The 17,268-nt window shown below is 39.4% G+C and overlaps 2 long non-coding RNA genes across 2 annotated transcripts; one reads left to right on the top strand and one right to left on the bottom strand.

Annotated features, from left to right (window-relative positions):
* Positions 1–886: 886 nt before the first annotated feature.
* Positions 887–4,631, top strand: LOC135327363 (uncharacterized). Its single transcript, XR_010387479.1, has 2 exons — positions 887–1,287; positions 3,118–4,631. It is a non-coding gene; the product is annotated as an uncharacterized LOC135327363 (long non-coding RNA).
* Positions 4,632–10,011: 5,380 nt separating this feature from the next.
* Positions 10,012–14,494, bottom strand: LOC135327362 (uncharacterized). Its single transcript, XR_010387478.1, has 2 exons — positions 14,237–14,494; positions 10,012–11,779 (listed from the first exon to the last, which is right to left on the bottom strand). It is a non-coding gene; the product is annotated as an uncharacterized LOC135327362 (long non-coding RNA).
* Between the last annotated feature and the right edge of the window lie 2,774 nt (positions 14,495–17,268).

The following is a 17,268-nucleotide window of genomic DNA, read 5'->3' as shown; positions in this document are numbered from 1 at the left end:
TGTAAAATATAAAACATAAAACATAAAATATAAAATATAAGAAGAGAGCATAGAATGTGTAGGAATTAGTTCCAAAGCTTAGACCTGACAGCAACGTGATAATGACTGCATTCAAAAGGAACATCACAGGGACATAAAATAGTCAGATACAGACACATCTGTAGTGTGGATGACATCACAGGTGTAGAGGCCTCCAGCATGCAGACAGATAACTAAGTGCATAATATGACTTATTTTGACTTGGTCTGTCTTCTAGAATTTGCTTATTTTTATATTTATTACTCAACACATTGCAGATAATTTGCTAACATCAGCTGTTCTCACCCGCTGCCCTTAGGAGCCCTTGGCAAATGAATATATTTGAAGTCAATAAAAAGCAATCACCTTAAGACAGAGAAAAAAGTTTATTTCTCATAAGGAACAAAATGTTTTTTCACCTTCCAAGTATTCTGTTGTCTGTTTTCAAATTGGCAGACATGAAGTTGAAATCATGTCTAGATGGGTTATGTGAGAAGTATAGGATTTTTTTTATTTTATTGGGGGCAAAAAGAAAAAAAATCAAGAAGTTTCTCAGATATCTGCCAATATTTGCAACAGTAGTTATATAATGGGTTAAAAACCAAAATATCAGGAAACTCAGGCAAGGAGATACGTTACACTTAGCTTTTTCTTTAATCATAGTTTACAAGTAGAGACAAGCAGTAGTTACCTTTGTACTGAAAAAAAGGATCTGTATTAAAATTAACACAGAGACTAGTCCTTGAAAAAATAACATCACAGCACAGCTAAATTTCTTACAACTTTTTGCCGCTTTGCACTAGGCACTAGGGACTCAGTTGCATTGGTTAAGTCACTAGCCAGATGTAGTGCAGAGGACTACAGGACTGAGCGAACACTTCAGTTTTCAGCTCATGTTCGTAGAAACTTGCCATGGTTGCACCTCCTTACGGAGGGCTGCAGTCTCCACACCTTGCAGTGGCAAGCCGTTTCTGCTGGCCAGAAAAAGGAGTGAGGAAAGAGCTGTAGAAATTTACTGATTTTGTAAATATGAATTCTTATACCAATGGAGAGCAGGTATAGTGCCACTTCATGACTGCAGGTGCCTGCACCTGTCAAGTAAAGAAATGAAAAGAGTTGGCTAGTCAGAGACAAAGCAGCTCTCCAGACCAGTTTCTGTCCTTGTCTAGCATGGGGAATGCAGCTACGACAACATCTAAGATTAAGAAAGCAACAAGTGATTCACGCAGCCTGGAGCCAGATCTGCCCAAAACCTGGTTCGCTACACAGGTAAGAGAAGAAAATACTATAACACCTCATTGACTCACTCTGTACCATTCACCTAGCCCAAAATAATAGGCACCTGCTAGAGTAGGTGCAATCCAGCTGCCCCAGGGAGCTGGCTAGGACACCTGCTCACACCATGGGAGGCCCACTAAACATCGAGGCTCTTACCCCATCTCATCCTGCAAAACACGGAATTTGGCCCTTCTGCAAGGCATGTGCCTCCCCAAAACTGCAGAGGAAATGGTGGCAGGAATAGGCTGCCGAACATGTACCTGACCCCTTTGTCTTGCTTGGCACTGCAGGTGCCAAATTCCTTGAAATCAGGGAAGTGGCCACAACCCTGCTCTGCCCACAGCCTCCAACACCGCATCCACGGAAAATAATGGGCTCAGTGCAGCAAAAAAAGTAACTATGTCATCTCTAAGCAGATTAACATACTTACATTGCCATTGCTAAGGACGAGGCCCTTCAGAAAAGAAAGCAAAATCTTCTCTTAGACATTTAATATATTATCCGCGTACAGACAAAACTCATACAGTGTGCATCTATAGACACTGAATAGATCAGTACATTTCCATGCTCTGCAACTTTACCACCACTGCAGGGAATTAATTGCAAAATAAAGGTAACAAAAAAAGTAAAAATGCCCGAGATCACCATTTTAGGAAACAGTTCCTCTTTTATGACAGTCATCTAATGACAGTGCCATATGCATAGAATATTAGAATAGAAGTCTAATTTAGTTTTCTTTCATCTGGTTCTCCTTGCTTCTATTAATTGTTCTCTTTCTAGTACTTGACAGTAGTGAGGTGATCACTGTGTTGTTGTCACTAGTGGCTTTTGTTTTCATCTACATGGGTACAAATGAATAAACACAGAAATTTTCTGCATTTATTTTTCCAGCTATCTTTTCCCTCCCACTCTTTGAAGTTTCTGAGGATATCCTTGAAAAGTTTCTGAGGATATCCTTGAGAAATCACCAGTGTTAGTAACAGTGACCAATTGTTTCCTGAACTGTCAAAAGACATGCTGTGGAAATGAAGCTGAGAGTGTCATGTACATAAAAATAATGTTGTCTAAATGAAGGTCAGTACAGACACACTGAAAAGACAAGAGAGGCAGAAGTCTGAGGTATTTTAGAAATGGTATCAGGACAAAGTTTCCTTACGTATTAGAAAGAAACATGGAGAAGCAAACCTTAGATGAGGGTTAAAGTTAGTATCTACTGATGGGGCAGCAAAGAATAGGCTCCATGTTTGTTCGAAACGTAGATAAGAAAAGGATGGTCACTAAATATGAGAGGTGGGATTTGTCTGATCAAAAATGGATGACTCCATCTGAGCTACTCTGTCAAATTCCTTCTAGTCAATAGCAAGAACTTCATCTCATCCTGAAGCAAACCCCAAAAATAGGTCAGATGAAATGTTTCCTAATAGTGTGTGATCATTACAATGACTGCACAGGTCCCTCAGGAGACAAGTCAGGCGTGGAAAGCTACTTTGTAGGTATCCGGAATGAGAGTGAGATGAATCTACTATTGGAAGCAAAACAGGGATTCTCACTTCCAAATGTACCTGAGCAGGACTGAGTTAAAAGTCTGGACAAGTGCTGTAGTGTCTAGAAGATCTTGGTCTGTGTTTTCTTGAATAACTCAGCAAGTATTACTGTACATTCTTTAATATGTCAAGTACTTTATATAATCAACTTTTTCTGTAAACAACACAATGAGCACTTAATCTCTTCCCCACAAAAAAGTGCAATACTCTTTGTGATTTCAATCCAAAACAATTATTGAAAGATCAAAACAAATCTTTTCTTTTGTTTTTTTAATAGAAAAATTAGTCCTGCTCCAGCCTTGTCAAACCTTGCCACATGTCTACCCAAGCTCTCTTCAGGAAGCTGTCCAAAGCCTGACTCCCCAGATGTGGTGGCATGGCCATTAACTGTTCCTGACCGATGTCGATATACATGAAATGACAGCATGACAAAGCTCTGACACGTTGTTAAAGGACAGCATACAGGATAGACGACAGAAACAATACTGGATGGATAAGTTTTAGACTGTAAAATAACAAAAACGTTGATATACTTAGTAAAGATAAAGCCTTACAGTTTACAGTTCTGTCCCAGGCGCAGTAACAGCAATTGCACCCTCTCCCTGGGCAGAGTGAGGCTGAAGGCCATGGTAGCCATCCAAAAGCTTAGGAGTGAGAAAGACCTTCCAAAACTACCTTCTCCATCAGCCATTGCTTGTGCATTGCAGTGGACAGAATTTGGCTCTCAGTACGGAAATATTCACTCCAGTGTAGACAAAATTAAATTGTGCTATCCCAAGAAAGGAAGTCCAGGGCTGGCTGCTCCTGCCTTGGGAAAGGGAGAGCAGGACTGGGAATCCTAAGAGGCGCAGCTTGCTTTTCACTCTAGGGAGGAGCAAGAACAGCAACAGGTTCTCCTCCGCAGTGTCCCCTCCTCAGCGATTGCCCTCACGCCTCAGCCCTGGTCCCTCCTCCCTGGCAGCAGCAGAGGGTCCAGACACACACCACAGCCTCCTGGTCCCCTCCTAGATCTAGCTCTTTGTTTCCACATTGCCTTTGTGTAAACAACATCCCCCTTCCACTTAAAAATGCCATAAATCAAAACGAAGCAACAGACTGCTTCAAACCAAAGTGGCAAAGGGAGACTTCTGCAAAAATTAATTTTTTTAATAGACCCTAGTCAGTTCTTTCAAAACTGCCACAGAGCAAAAGAGCAACTTCCTTCCTGCCCGCTTGTTTTGGTGCAGCTTTATCAATATTGCCTCTTGTATGCCCTGGATTGCTCTTTAGTCAGGAGGAAAGAGCGCCTGGAGTGGTGGGCAGGCCAAAGCACCAGCAGTCTCTTTGGCTCTAGTCGTGTCTAGCTCCCTGAAGACTTCTGTGCGAGTGTCATCACCTATGAAATGCTATTTTTGCAAGCCTACTGAACTGGGATTAGACAGTATCGATTTATATGTGTTAACCCCTTCACCTGAGAGCTGGATATTATCTTGGAATAGACATAGTCTGAGAAGGAATTTCTTTAACTTCACTTAGAACTGAGACACGGTTTCCTTTCTCTGTTGATAAATAACAGAAACATCTATAACATTTCCTTAGTTTGGTATATCAACACTGTTTTGAGAAGAGAAAGAGAAGACCCACAGCAGATTTAAAACAAAATGACCTGGAATAACAGCAGATTAATGGAACTACACAAATGTGTGTGGGGGGGGGGAGGTCAGGCACTGTCTTTGTGACTGCTGCATGGTTATGTCATGTCCCACTGTACTTGCCAGATCATGTTTCTTCAATTAAAACACTTCACTCTTATTGTGCCTTTCATGAAAGAATCTTGAATTATTTTGCAAACACTAATTGACTGACTTTCAGTATTCCACAAAGAGTAACGATGGTCCAAAGTCATAAAATTTTTCAAAAGCAGAAAGAAATGTTGTCTTGGTTCCCAGTCTCATGCATCGGGCACTAGTTAGGCTCATTGTTTTGTGTATTCATCATTTAGACATTAAGAAGGTAATAGGAAAAAGGATATTTAAAATTGGCAAAGACTAATCGATGCTGTCACCAGAGAAGAGGGAAAAAAATTAAAGTAGTACACATCTGACTTTTTCAAAATCAAAACAATATCCTATTACCAGTCTCAAATAAAGAAAAATGAAACAAAAATGCACTTTTGTGTATTTTATTTCTGTAGCTGTATATTCTATAAATATCAGAAGCTGAAAGGAAACAATAGGATTTATATAACCAGAGCATTGGTTGGTGTTTCTGCAGGCATACCATATCAAAGATCAGCAAAAACAATATATTGGAACAATGTAGATCTCAGTTTATATAAAATATCTGCCCTGTTTCTTACAGAGAAAGCTGTATTGAAATTAGTTGCCTTTCAAAGTACCTGTGGACTAGCTCAAGATTTGCATTGTAAGAAGAACTATGAACATGCCTGTTTGATATGAATCATGCGATTTATATTTTTCTAGGGAAAAAGATGTTAAAGATCGATTTTAGTGTGTGTCATATTTATTCCTTGCAAAGAATTAGAGGAAAACGGGCCAGATTTGCAAGCATAAAGACTTCCCTTTAGACACCAGCAACCTTCGCCTCCCTAGATCCTAGCTCTGCAGATGTATTGAGTGTAATATATTCCATGTCTCTAATCCCTCAAATTTAACTTCCCACACTCACAGTGCAGCCATTCCCCATCAGTCTACAATAAAACAACATTTTTTTTTGCTATGAAGCCTGCTCTTTGTGAAAAGCAGAATGGAGTCACTGATAACACTAAAGCAGAGTTTTGCTCAGCTTCATATTAAAACTATCATGTCCTTATTGCATTGCTTTCTGAAATATGTTAATTGCTTAGTTTCCCATCAAATGCCATCTGAAAGCAGAAAACACCCCCAAGAATGGGTACCATGCTCCTTAACAGTACTAGGGGTACAGACAGCAAACCCCTAGCTGATCCTTTGCTCAAAACCCTTCAAGGCAGTGCCTTCATCTGCCCACAGTCTCATAGCTCACAAGCCAGACCACCTGGGCTTCTGCACCACCTTCTCCAGGATCGATTCTTAAGACCTTCCATCACCACAGCAAATAGCCAGTAGTCTGATCTGTCTGATAGTGAATGCTATCTGATCAGTCTGCTCTTTTGGGTGAGTACTTCCTACGCTACCCAAACTCTACCAAACTTTGCAATTATGATTGCAACAGGGACATGTTCCTGCACCTCATGTCCAGACTTGGCCATCTCAGTCTTGCCCTCCACAATTATCTGAGAATATATGCTCCAAATACAGTTAAACACAGTTTAGGTGGAACTGCTAATAAAACAACGTTTGTGTTTTCACAATGCGTTGCTAAGGGATGTCATAACCACAGACTATTATCTATACAGTCAGTCTGTTTACAAGCAAAAGAGCAAAATGACTGAGGTCTTTCATCCAAGTACCCTAATCAGATATGACCAGAAATGATGTCGTTGTTTGCTTTCCGTACATTAATGTCCCCAGTGCTTCTGTATTATGTAGACATTAAAAGATTATTTTTGCTGATATTTATCATTTCAGTTCCAACTGTGTGGATTTGGTGAAACTTCTATCATGCAGTTGTCTTTTTCTCTGTTACCAAAACTTACTTAAAGCCAATTAAAGTTTTAAATACTTCTTTTTTCAGATGCAAGTCACTGAAAAAGATAGATTGGTCTTCAATTTGAAACATGACAATCTGACTTCAGTATTCAAGCACTTTCATTCTAAATCCTCTCTTTTGTTTGCATTGAGGGACTGCATGATACTATGCCAAGCCACACACCAAACGCAAGATTTAAGATTTAAAAAAGATTACATCAATGAATATGGCAATTTTAACATATAAATCTACACACACAATCTGCAGTCCCTAATGCATTAATAATCTTCTGATCTTTTGGACTAGTTCCTAAAGGCAAAGATTTTAGCCATGGATGAGAACAATAGAGACCACAGTTCAGACAGATTAATGAAGTTATTGTTTAGTACAGATGTAAAATCTAAGTAGAAGATCTTTGTTCATGCCAAAATATCATCGATTAGTGATTTTCCTTTTCACTGACCCCTCTTTTCCTCCCTTTTATTGTATACAGTACTTTCCTATGTTCACACTAGGTTTTAGTCCTAGCAGAGCAAGAGAATGGGTGGAGCATCCACTCCAAGGAAACCTTTTATCAAGCAGTGTACTGAGCGCACAACTCACTAGCCAGCTGGTAGTATATAAACACTCAAGGTCATATTCAGTCCATGCATACACAACCTCAGAGCATCATCCAAGCCTTTCCGCTGACTGCAAGGGTACTGATTCCTGTTCTAAAGCAAGGGTAATAACGTGTGTAAATCTCTGCCATCTACACTTTGATCAGATTTGATTAATCAAGGCACATCTCCTCCCAAATTGCATCCAAAACTCTGCAAGCCAAGTGAAGAACAAATACAATTGAATAAATTTCATGCAAAGCTGATTAGATAATTTTCACTTGGATCTGCAGGAGGAAAAAATTAACAGTTGTGTTTGCTCACTGGGTTGCATTATGCACTTTATAAAATAAACTTCTAACAGACTAATAAACTTCCAACTCATTTTTATAGAGGAACAGATAATACTGGCCAACAAGGTTGCTCTCTTGAGAAAAGGAACACTGACTAAATGAATCTTTTCTTACACTGTGGAGGAGAAGGGTAAATAGGGAACAAATTAAATCTTTAACCTCCCAACCTGGAGAGTCACTAGAAAAAGGCATCACGGACCTCAGTTTATAATAAACAACTTTCCAAATTACTGCACATCTAACAATACAGTGCACACATTTCTACTGCTGCGCTGAAATGTCATTATTGGTTATGAGCCCAAATCCCGCTGTGGGACTTGACCATCTGGTACAGAGAACAGGACACTAATTGATGCACAATATTATCTGTGGAGGGGAAAGCAAGTCTAGTAACAGCAGAATGAGGCGGTGCCTAAAATGGGAAAAGATTATAAAGGAAGGACATGCCAGCTTGTTCCGTTACTTCATTCACCTTTTAACTGTGAAGGAGAGATTCTTGCCCAGATCCTCAAAAGGAGTCTGGTGGAAAACAAGTTGACCATGAGCTAGCAATGTGCCCTTGTGGATTTTGGGGGGAATGGGGGAGAAGGAGGTGATGATACGGTTGAGTTTGCTAAGTTGTCTTCTGTAACTTACACTGTGCAGTTTAAAAGTGAATTTGGAACATCTTTAACAGGGTGATGGCTTTTTTATGGAGAAATAGGCAATACTGTAGCAGTGGCCAATAATGTTGCTCTCTTGGAAGAAGACGTCTTGACTTAAAGCTGTCTATTCATGTAAGGAACAAGAAATAAGATTTTCTTGAGCACTTTCTCAAAGGTACCTCTGTACAGTGTTTTTAGCTCCACTAAAGCCAAAACCACAATAACAAAAAGTGATATCCAGTACAAAGCCAAGAAAGTTGAATAGGGAAACACATTCAGATTTTGTGATGCTTATGAGGCTGAAAGTGTCAAACTTGATGAAGTTTAACCATCATTAATCTGCGTAATGCAAGACTAAGAGAAAATACATAACTGATCCATGTGGAATAAAGAAACAACATTTTCCCCTCTCATATCATTTTTGTCTCATTCCATTTGAACTAATTCTGCTTTTTTTTTGGTACATAGCCAAGTTGAAAACTGGCTTTAGCTGATTAGAGCATTTCACTTCATTATTTCAATTGGACAGTAGCATGTTAAGATCTTTGCTCAGCTATATTGTTCTACGCAGATCCCCATCTCACACTGTCTGTTTTAGCATATTACAAAATACTATCACAGCCCAACACTCAGTCTTAAGGCCTTCTTTAAATAGGGTACAAGAATTTTATCAGCTCTCCATTAGCTTTTAACTAGAAAACAGCATTCTTCAGCCTGCTTTAGGTGTAATGTATGCAGGTGTTGAAATGGTTTTCCACTAGTAGAGAGAAAATAGTTCAGAAACAGAAGGAAACCTTGTAGTTTAGATTTAGTGATCTAAACTACTCTGGAAAGACAAGTGAGTTTTAAATGACTGAGTTGGTCTTTTTGTGTTTTTGAGCTGAACGTGATTTTCAAAACCAGTTATACATGCGATTTCATTTAGAGCTTTTAAGGCAGCAAGGCTATAAAACAAGCACACCAATCTCCCTAAATTTTGCCTTTTCAAGTCCTGTCTGTTCCCACAGGGAAAGAAGGGTGAAGGAAAAACGTGGAGGGATGCAGCTTGCAGCAAGCAGGAAAACTGCATTTCTGTGCGTTACTCACATGGTTTGTGTTTAAGCACAGCACTTCAGAGTCATCAAACAGCCTTGGGGGCAAAATTGCTTTCTTTAAGGGCTGGAGAGGCCCCTGTGCTCAGTGAGACTCCGTTTGCTGAGATGGGAAGAAGGTTTCTGAGGAAGTCACAGCCATCCCCAAGGGAAGGAGTCCAGGCTGGAGGTCCTGCCCCGGCGCTGGCCGGAGCCCCAGAGCCTGATCTCGGCCGCTTGCAGGGAAGCCATCCCGGCTCCCGCCCTCCCTGCGGGACACCATGCATTTTGTCAGCCTCTGGAAACCCTCACAGGGTGTAAAAACAGATCCTGAATCCCTCTAGCAGTGCTGTAAGATTCATTCAGAGACTGTATTTTTTGGAGCTGAGCATGACAAAGTTGAAGTATTGCTCGCATTGATTACTCATTTTATTTGCACAAGCTTCCATGGAGGATAAAACTGCTTGCTTGAACACTTTTGTGCTTACTTTACTATTTTTACTCGTTCTAGATTTGTTTCTCTTCACATTCATTCATTTAACCAATTTATTCAAATAGGGCCACAGGCCAACGCATTTCATTTCAAGTATAAAAATTACAGAAAAATCAAGCAGTGCTGCTGGGTGAACACTTCCCTCCCAAGATGGGGCAATCAATTAAATAACAGACAACAGAGGGGAAAAGAAGGTTTCTTATCTCTGCATTACTGCACTGCACACTTCAGAGTTTCCACATGTAATTCAGTTTACTTCCACATTTGTCTGAAGTTTGTCACTTGTGTGATATGCATCTTTTTATCTAAAGATGTCAGCTCTATTCCATTTTGACTTTTTGTTCTTACAGGCATAGAGAAGCATGCAGAGAAAAACTGCTCAGTTCACATCATAGCTTAGGAATCAGATGCAATCAAAGAAGTTTATTGATTTATTAATGACAGGAATCAATCAGCAATCAGTGAGCTATACATTCAGAATCAGCATCAGCAACTCAAGGAGATAAACCACAGCGCTATACACGGAATGTTAGTAAAAACCTACAAATTTCTTAACACCCTTCTATAATTCCCAAACGCCCTAATCTCACACAGATCAACATGCACACCCGCTCCCAGGCCATGTGGGTAACAAGCTCACCCTCCCTGCAGGCAGGTCCTCAACTTTACGGCCCTCTGGCTGGAGACATTGGTGCCCTGCTCTGCATCGCCACGCTGCGCCCCATAGCTGGAGAGAGCCCCCGCGAGAGCACATGGGTGCAAGGGCAGACCATACAGGCATCCCTATGAGAAGTCTTAACTTTATGTTGAGGCTTGTATTAGCTGCTTTAAGCATTATACAGGACAGTACTTCCAAGTGTCCTAAGGCTAATAATGCTGGTAACATCCTTCAGTACAGTCAGAAAGTGTTTTGTGTGTCACTTGCTACCACAGGTAAGCTCAGCTAGTAGTAACCAATGCCAAAAGATACTTATGGCAAGATTTAATGCAGCAGATATTTTTGTATGAACATAAATATTTATAGAAATATTTCTAACAAGAATAATCATTGGAACAACTTACATATTGATGATGTACTCTCCATCTATTCAGATCTAGACAAGATACTCCTCTTAGAAGATACACTGTAGGTCAAATAGGAGTTAGGATACAAGAAAGAGCTGGTGGTTCTGATTGATTGGCCTAGATTCTAGAGTTCAGATCAGATAAGTGCAAGTGAGGTTACCACATGTTTAAATTTTCCTAATGTGTCCTATTTGCTACCTAAAATTAAATTAATTTGCATTTGGAATTCAAGGATTCAGGCCATTTATCTAGAAGTCCCTACTACACATGTGCTGAGGATTTCAAGCCCTGTCAGATGTGTTGGGTGCATGCTGTGCAGATGACCTATGCATGCCACATGAACCCAGAAAGCCTTACAGATGTCTTACTATGCAGCCCGTGCATAGCAGTACCTTTCCCAGATATGTTATAGTCACCACACACACAGATGTGTGCTACAGAAAGCATATTTCTGCCCAGCCAATGTTATGGCAACCCTTATCATAACAGCTATTCCCACCTTAAAGTTTCTGACATTTTTCATTCAGTCCTACACTTTGATGAGAAGCTTTCCAGAAACTACAGAAGTGCTGCCAGCCATAGGTGAGAGAATACCAGAAGATACTCCATCAGGTAAGTGGAAATTCAAAGGGCAGCATGATTATGTCAGTTATAAGCACCGGGAAAATGAGTTAACACTCAACAGATTAAAAAACCCACCAGTACCATTCTCATTAGACCACATTGTCTCTTCATCTGTCATTGATAAACCTTTAAGCTGGCTTCATTTCCTTCTGGTTGGCCCTGATCACAGGAGAAAGTAGAGCTCTAAAAACAGGGGAGGATACTCAGACAGCTCTATTTCTCCAGAGTAAATGGACATAGCTGTCTGAATGGTGTGTTGTTTGGTTTGGTTTGGTTTGGTTGATTTTTGCAAGTTTTTCATCCCATTTGTGCCTGAAAGTGCAGGGGACATTGTAGTCCCTTTTAAGCCAAGTTCATGTGTGGTATCCACTCCTACTTTCTCTTCTGAAAATGGGAAGATGGCCAAGGGACATCCAATCAGTAGGAAAATGATCTTCAGGGATGCTTGAGTGAGGATCCATCAAAGTAAAGAGCCAACACAGCTGGAAAAAATAGTAGAGAGCAAGACCTCACTGAAAGCCAGATGTTGAATGCACATTGTCTTTCCTATTTTTTTATTATAATTTTTAAGAACAGAAAAGTAGGCTACATTTTTTGTTAAAATACAGTCAGGAAAGGAGATTGCTCATGAGTTTAAGTAAGAGTGTTTTATTATCTTAATTACTTTGAAATAAATTTAGATTTAAAATGTTATTGATTGGAGGAGAAACATATGCTTCTTGACCTGGCAACAATCAATGCAGTCAGAGTGTTAGATTTGTTTTCTCTTTGTGTACTTTCACAAGCAGCCTGTTGTTTTTGGATTAGTCACATGTAGAGTTAAATTTATATAAAGGGATTTAGCAGACAAAACAGAGACCCTTTAAAAAACTCTGTTATGCAGATTTTGATGTAAGTAGAGATATAAGATGATGGGGAAGGGTGTAGCTAAGGAATTAGAACTCTATAGGGAGTGTTCCCCTCCACAACTTGAAGTATTGGTACATCCAGCACTGAACTAATGTACAAGGGATTATGACTGAAGCAATGCCAAAAGGAAGAAGTGGGGAGGATCAAATGTCAAAAAAGCCAGAATCGTATTGAGGGAGTCAGTTTGGCTGTAGACTGCTAAAAGAACTTGGAAAAAAAGATACCTAGTTTGGGCCAGATGTCTCAGCATCTGTACAGGTGTGACTGATATGTCCCTTGATATTCAGCAAACTTGAGGAGAAAGAGCGCTCAACTGGGATTCGAGAGTTACACTCTTGGCTCTGTTATTGACTTTTTCTGTGTGTACAGCAAGTCCTAATCCTCCCTCTTTACGTCAGTCTCGGCTGTGAGCTCTCCTGGAAAAAGAGCATGTCCTATCACGTTTTCTGCTTTTTTCTAAGAGATGTGCATTACTCTTCTAATAAATGCATACTGAACACAATAGTGATAGATGCCAAGAACCTACTAAGCTACTCTAATGAATAGGTATGCTTTTAGAATCAGGACATAACTGAAAACTCGTCTTAAAAGTTCTATTCTGCAACATCCGATAATTTCTATGGTTTTTGAATTAACAGGCAGGCACATAACTTAGTGGCAAATTGATGCTGTTATAAAAGGAGATGAACTGTTGCTGTATATTAGGGATGTGATAGATAAAAGAGATAACAAGGAGAAAACAGAGTCTGCTTGGAGCAAGTCTTCTGCAAGCCCAAAATTAGACTTACACCTCTATAGTGTCACGATTTATCACGGGAAACGTTAAACCTCTCTGAGACAAACTGGAGAACAAACGCTTTTAATAATGAGTTATTTCCATTTAATTTCACTGAGGGATAAAAAAATGGAAAAATGTGCTAGAATTCCATGTAGGTTTCATAAAAGGTACATTCTGCAAAAAAAACTGTCTGGCAGCTTTCTGTGATAATTGTTTTTCCATACAAAACTGGATATGCTTCATCTATATGGATGGTAAACTGCTTGTTATGAGAAATTACTAGTGACAATAAAAAAATCCAAGATAGGTAGAGGAAAATGGTGGGGGAAGATGAGAAATAGATTTGAAAGCATGGAAGGATCAGCAGAAGGGAGTACACGCTTCAAAGTTCAGCCACGTCAGGACTAATTTTGTTTAATATTTTCACTAACGAAAAATAGAAGTGGTTTGAAAAAGTCTGCTGGTGACACCCTACAACTTTGTATCAATACAGTGGGGACAAGCATCACCCCAAAATCTATTTGAGAATAAGAGTCACAGATAGGGAATGAAACCAATTAGCACGAAATGCATCATTTGGAAAGAATTGAGGAGGAGGAACGATGTACACTTTATCAGTGGATGACAATGAGCTAATGGGGCAGTGCTGCAGAAAGGCAATGCAACCCCAGGATGAAGGGAGGAACTATTCTAGGCGCAGATAGGGGAGTATTAATGAAAGTGAACAAGTTGCTGATGACATTTCATTTAGCAGACTAGCAGTAATTATCATCGTTATTTAAGCAAGATTAATTGAAACAATAAAAAAAAAGCAGAAACAGCAACTTGAGTGATATGGGGAACATTTAGGTTGTATGGCAAGCAGCAGCTGAAGAGCTTAGCTTGTTTGCGTTTGCAAATGAAACTTGTAAAAAATGTGTCTATCTTGGGCTAAGAGCTTTTCCCCATGAATGAAGAGAACTATTTGTATTGAAAGCAATTTCAGTTCAAGAACAAGTACATACAAACTGGTAGAGAGACATTTTTGCTAAGAAGTCAGAAGAATTGGAAGTTAGGTGTTTCCCAACAGTTTAAAAAAAAAAAAAAAAAAGGAATTTCAATTTCTAGCAAGTCTTTCAGTTAAAGCTCATAGATTTTATATGTATATATGGTATATAGATAGATAGATTCATACACACATACATAATATGTACACATTTATAAAAAAAATTATTGTTTTTACTACTTTTAAGATAGGATTCAATATTCTTACCAGGTGGAATTGAAGATGGCAGGGATTAGAGAAGACAGCCCAGGGGACCCAACCCCATGTTGTGTTCCAGCTTCCTGTCACAGTTCTTTTGTACTCGAGGAAGGATTCACTATCATCTTCAAAGTCATCCAATTCTTGAACTATATTTGGCTGCCATTCAAGATTTTTACAGCCCTTTCCTCCATCTATGCAATTACCCTTCTGAGCCATCCACTTTGAGATCTTCCTAGTCCTCCTACTCTGACTGAACGTTTCCAGCCCTGGCCCATCCACCTATAACCTCCTGCTCAGAGATAAGGAGCTTCACAAGCCCTTCCCCAGAGGTCTGTATCCTGGCTGAGCTTTTTCTCCTCAACAGCTCTGAGGCTGGGCTTCAATTCTGCTAGAGAATCACCCACCCACACAACACCCTTAATCCTTTCCAGAGGAACTAACTCCCCCTGGAAAATTCACTGGGCCAACAAGGCAGAGTGAAGCCTTCTACAGGGCTTCTGGACCTGAGCCTTTAAGAGAACAATAGGTTTCCCCTACTTCTAAAGACATCTTGCTACCACGTATAATTCCTTTTCTCCCAAAGACTGCTTGTTTTTAGCCTTCATATGTCTTTCCAGACATGGGAAGGGAATGGGATGGAAATAATTGGTGTTGTAGACCTCCTCTGACTTCACAGGACCAGTATCTTATTACTGTACATTAAAGGCTTCATTTTATATTAACGTTTGAGTATAAAGCTCACTGAGAAAATAGACCTTTTCTTTGTTTCAGACTCCAAAAACAGACCTTGCAGATATGCTGCTTTATGTAGAACAGCTTGATTCACAGAAAATGTTTTATCCCTCACTCCCAATTAACACTTTTGTTAGACTCCAACTTCTAATCCCACCAGAAAGAACACTATGATTATACTTTTCTTTAAAGAATGTTTTAGGTTATAATTCTTTTAATTAAGACCAGTTATTTCTAGTACTTGGAGTTCTATTTTCTAGGGCAATGTATAACTAAAACTATAAATGCAAAGAGTTTTTGTTATAAATACAGTAAGTTACATACAATAATGCAAAAGTTCAGAGTAGTTAATTCTCAGAAGAAACTAATATTGAATCTGTTTTAATTGCATGCTATTCTTGTACAACTTCTGGATTAATTTCACTTTACAGAATTTTGCTCTAGCTTAATGTTTGCTTGAAAATTCTTTGGTTCATGAAATATTTAATCTTTAAGATTTTGATACAGTATACTGACTTTCTTAATAGATAAATTTAGAAGTCAAGGGTATTTTTGCAGTCCCTTTAAATATAATAAAGTCCTAGAACTACTGTCTTTTTCTTTAACACTGTTAATTTCTCAGAATTAAGAAGAATGGGAAAAGGAAAAAAAAAATCATGGGAAGGAACCTTAGACAGCATCATTTTACTGAATGCACTGTAGAGAAAAAAGGGAGAGAGAAGGCAAGGTTGTTTAGATATTCAGTGACTAAAATATTTAACTCTGCATCAAAATCAAAATTTTAGAAGGTTTAATTTAGCAAATTTAAAAATAAGAATTTTTTTTCATGACTTTACATGGAAGAGTAATTTTAAGAGCTTTATATTTGCAATATCCAAATCTGAAACAACAGCTATGGATTTAATTTTATCAGTTGTTCATAGAGAAGTTAGTTGATACTTACACAATACTTTAGAAGTGTGAAATCTATATTGATTTTTAGAGAATTGGGTAAATTCTAACAACTAACAAATGTGAGGAGAACATCTGTAGAGTTCAGTATTTTTTGCCATTTTTCTTTTGAAGTTGAATTTTTGGAACCCAACTCAACTCACCAAAATGTATTGAAAGGAAGTGATTGTTGGGATCCTGTCACTTGAGTGCTGGAGAGAAAGTAAGAGAGCATTCAGCCCTTACGATTGCCTCAGGGACCCATGTACATTTGCCCTTTTCTTCTCTTCATGAGATCATATTGTGTCAAAATCATCATACATGCAAATGAATTAGCAACGACCTGCCCAAGTCTCCAAAGTCCCGTGTCTCAACTTGCGGTGGGTCTAGCAGATATGCTGAGCCAAGGTTGCCCCTCGCATGCAAACATGCCATTTGCTGAGCGTTAGAAGCAAATGTGAGGGCTCTGACCTCTTTTGACCTCTAAGGCTCTCCCCATGTCAGCTCTCAGAGGGAACCTCCTTGGGAAACAGGTGCTAGACAGTTTCAAAAAAAAAAAAAAAAAGATCCTGGGCTCCTCTAACAGCATGCCTTTCTCACATCTATCATCCCTCTGTGTTACAAATAAATGTGAATGATCAGGAACAGCTCGCGAGCAATTTGGTTTGAACCTTGAAGTCTTACAGTCTAGGAGAGACGTTTCTGCTGTCATTGGCATAAGAACAGAATATTAAGATTACTGACCTCAGTGTCTTTTATACAAACTGTGGAGAATTAGAGGCAGTTTAGTGGCTGCAGCAACTTGGGAAGAGATTTGTGACTGAGTTAGCCCTAACTTATATCATGTAGAGCAGACAGGCCATATTCTTGTCTTTAAGTTACTCCTATTCCTACAGGCCTCACTTGAACCTCTTCACATGTCACCTGTGAATATATACAATTTGTGGCATTACCCATTCTGAAAGAGAATTCATGGCAAACAGAGCTGGTAAGAAGGGAGATTTTTCTGATCTGGGTGCTCCTGGACAAAAGCAAAAAACAGAAACTAGCAAAAGAGCAGAAGAGGAGTTCTGTTTGAAACAACAGCAGAGAAGCAATGGCTCCTCTCCTTCCACGAGGAACAGACTCCTCTCGGGACGAGTGCAGCTCTAATGAGGATGGGGAATTTGCACAGGGAATCGTCTCATGTTCTGCAATGCATGCAGGATCTGGAGGATACTTGTGGGAGGTCTCCAGCATCCTCTCAGGCAGCCCAGCCCTCCAGGCAAACATTTTGTGAAGTGGGCAGAGTTACTGTATTTGCATAGGATCAAAAGCTTGATTTTGGTCTCAGAATCAACACTTCTGGCCAATTACCACAAACCATGCTTCTCACA

The sequence above is a fragment of the Dromaius novaehollandiae genome, chromosome 2 (genome assembly GCF_036370855.1).
Source record: "Dromaius novaehollandiae isolate bDroNov1 chromosome 2, bDroNov1.hap1, whole genome shotgun sequence".
Classification (NCBI taxonomy): domain Eukaryota; kingdom Metazoa; phylum Chordata; class Aves; order Casuariiformes; family Dromaiidae; genus Dromaius; species Dromaius novaehollandiae.
The sequence above is the reverse complement of the archived record's forward strand: the minus strand, read 5'-3'. Positions and strand labels throughout refer to the sequence as shown.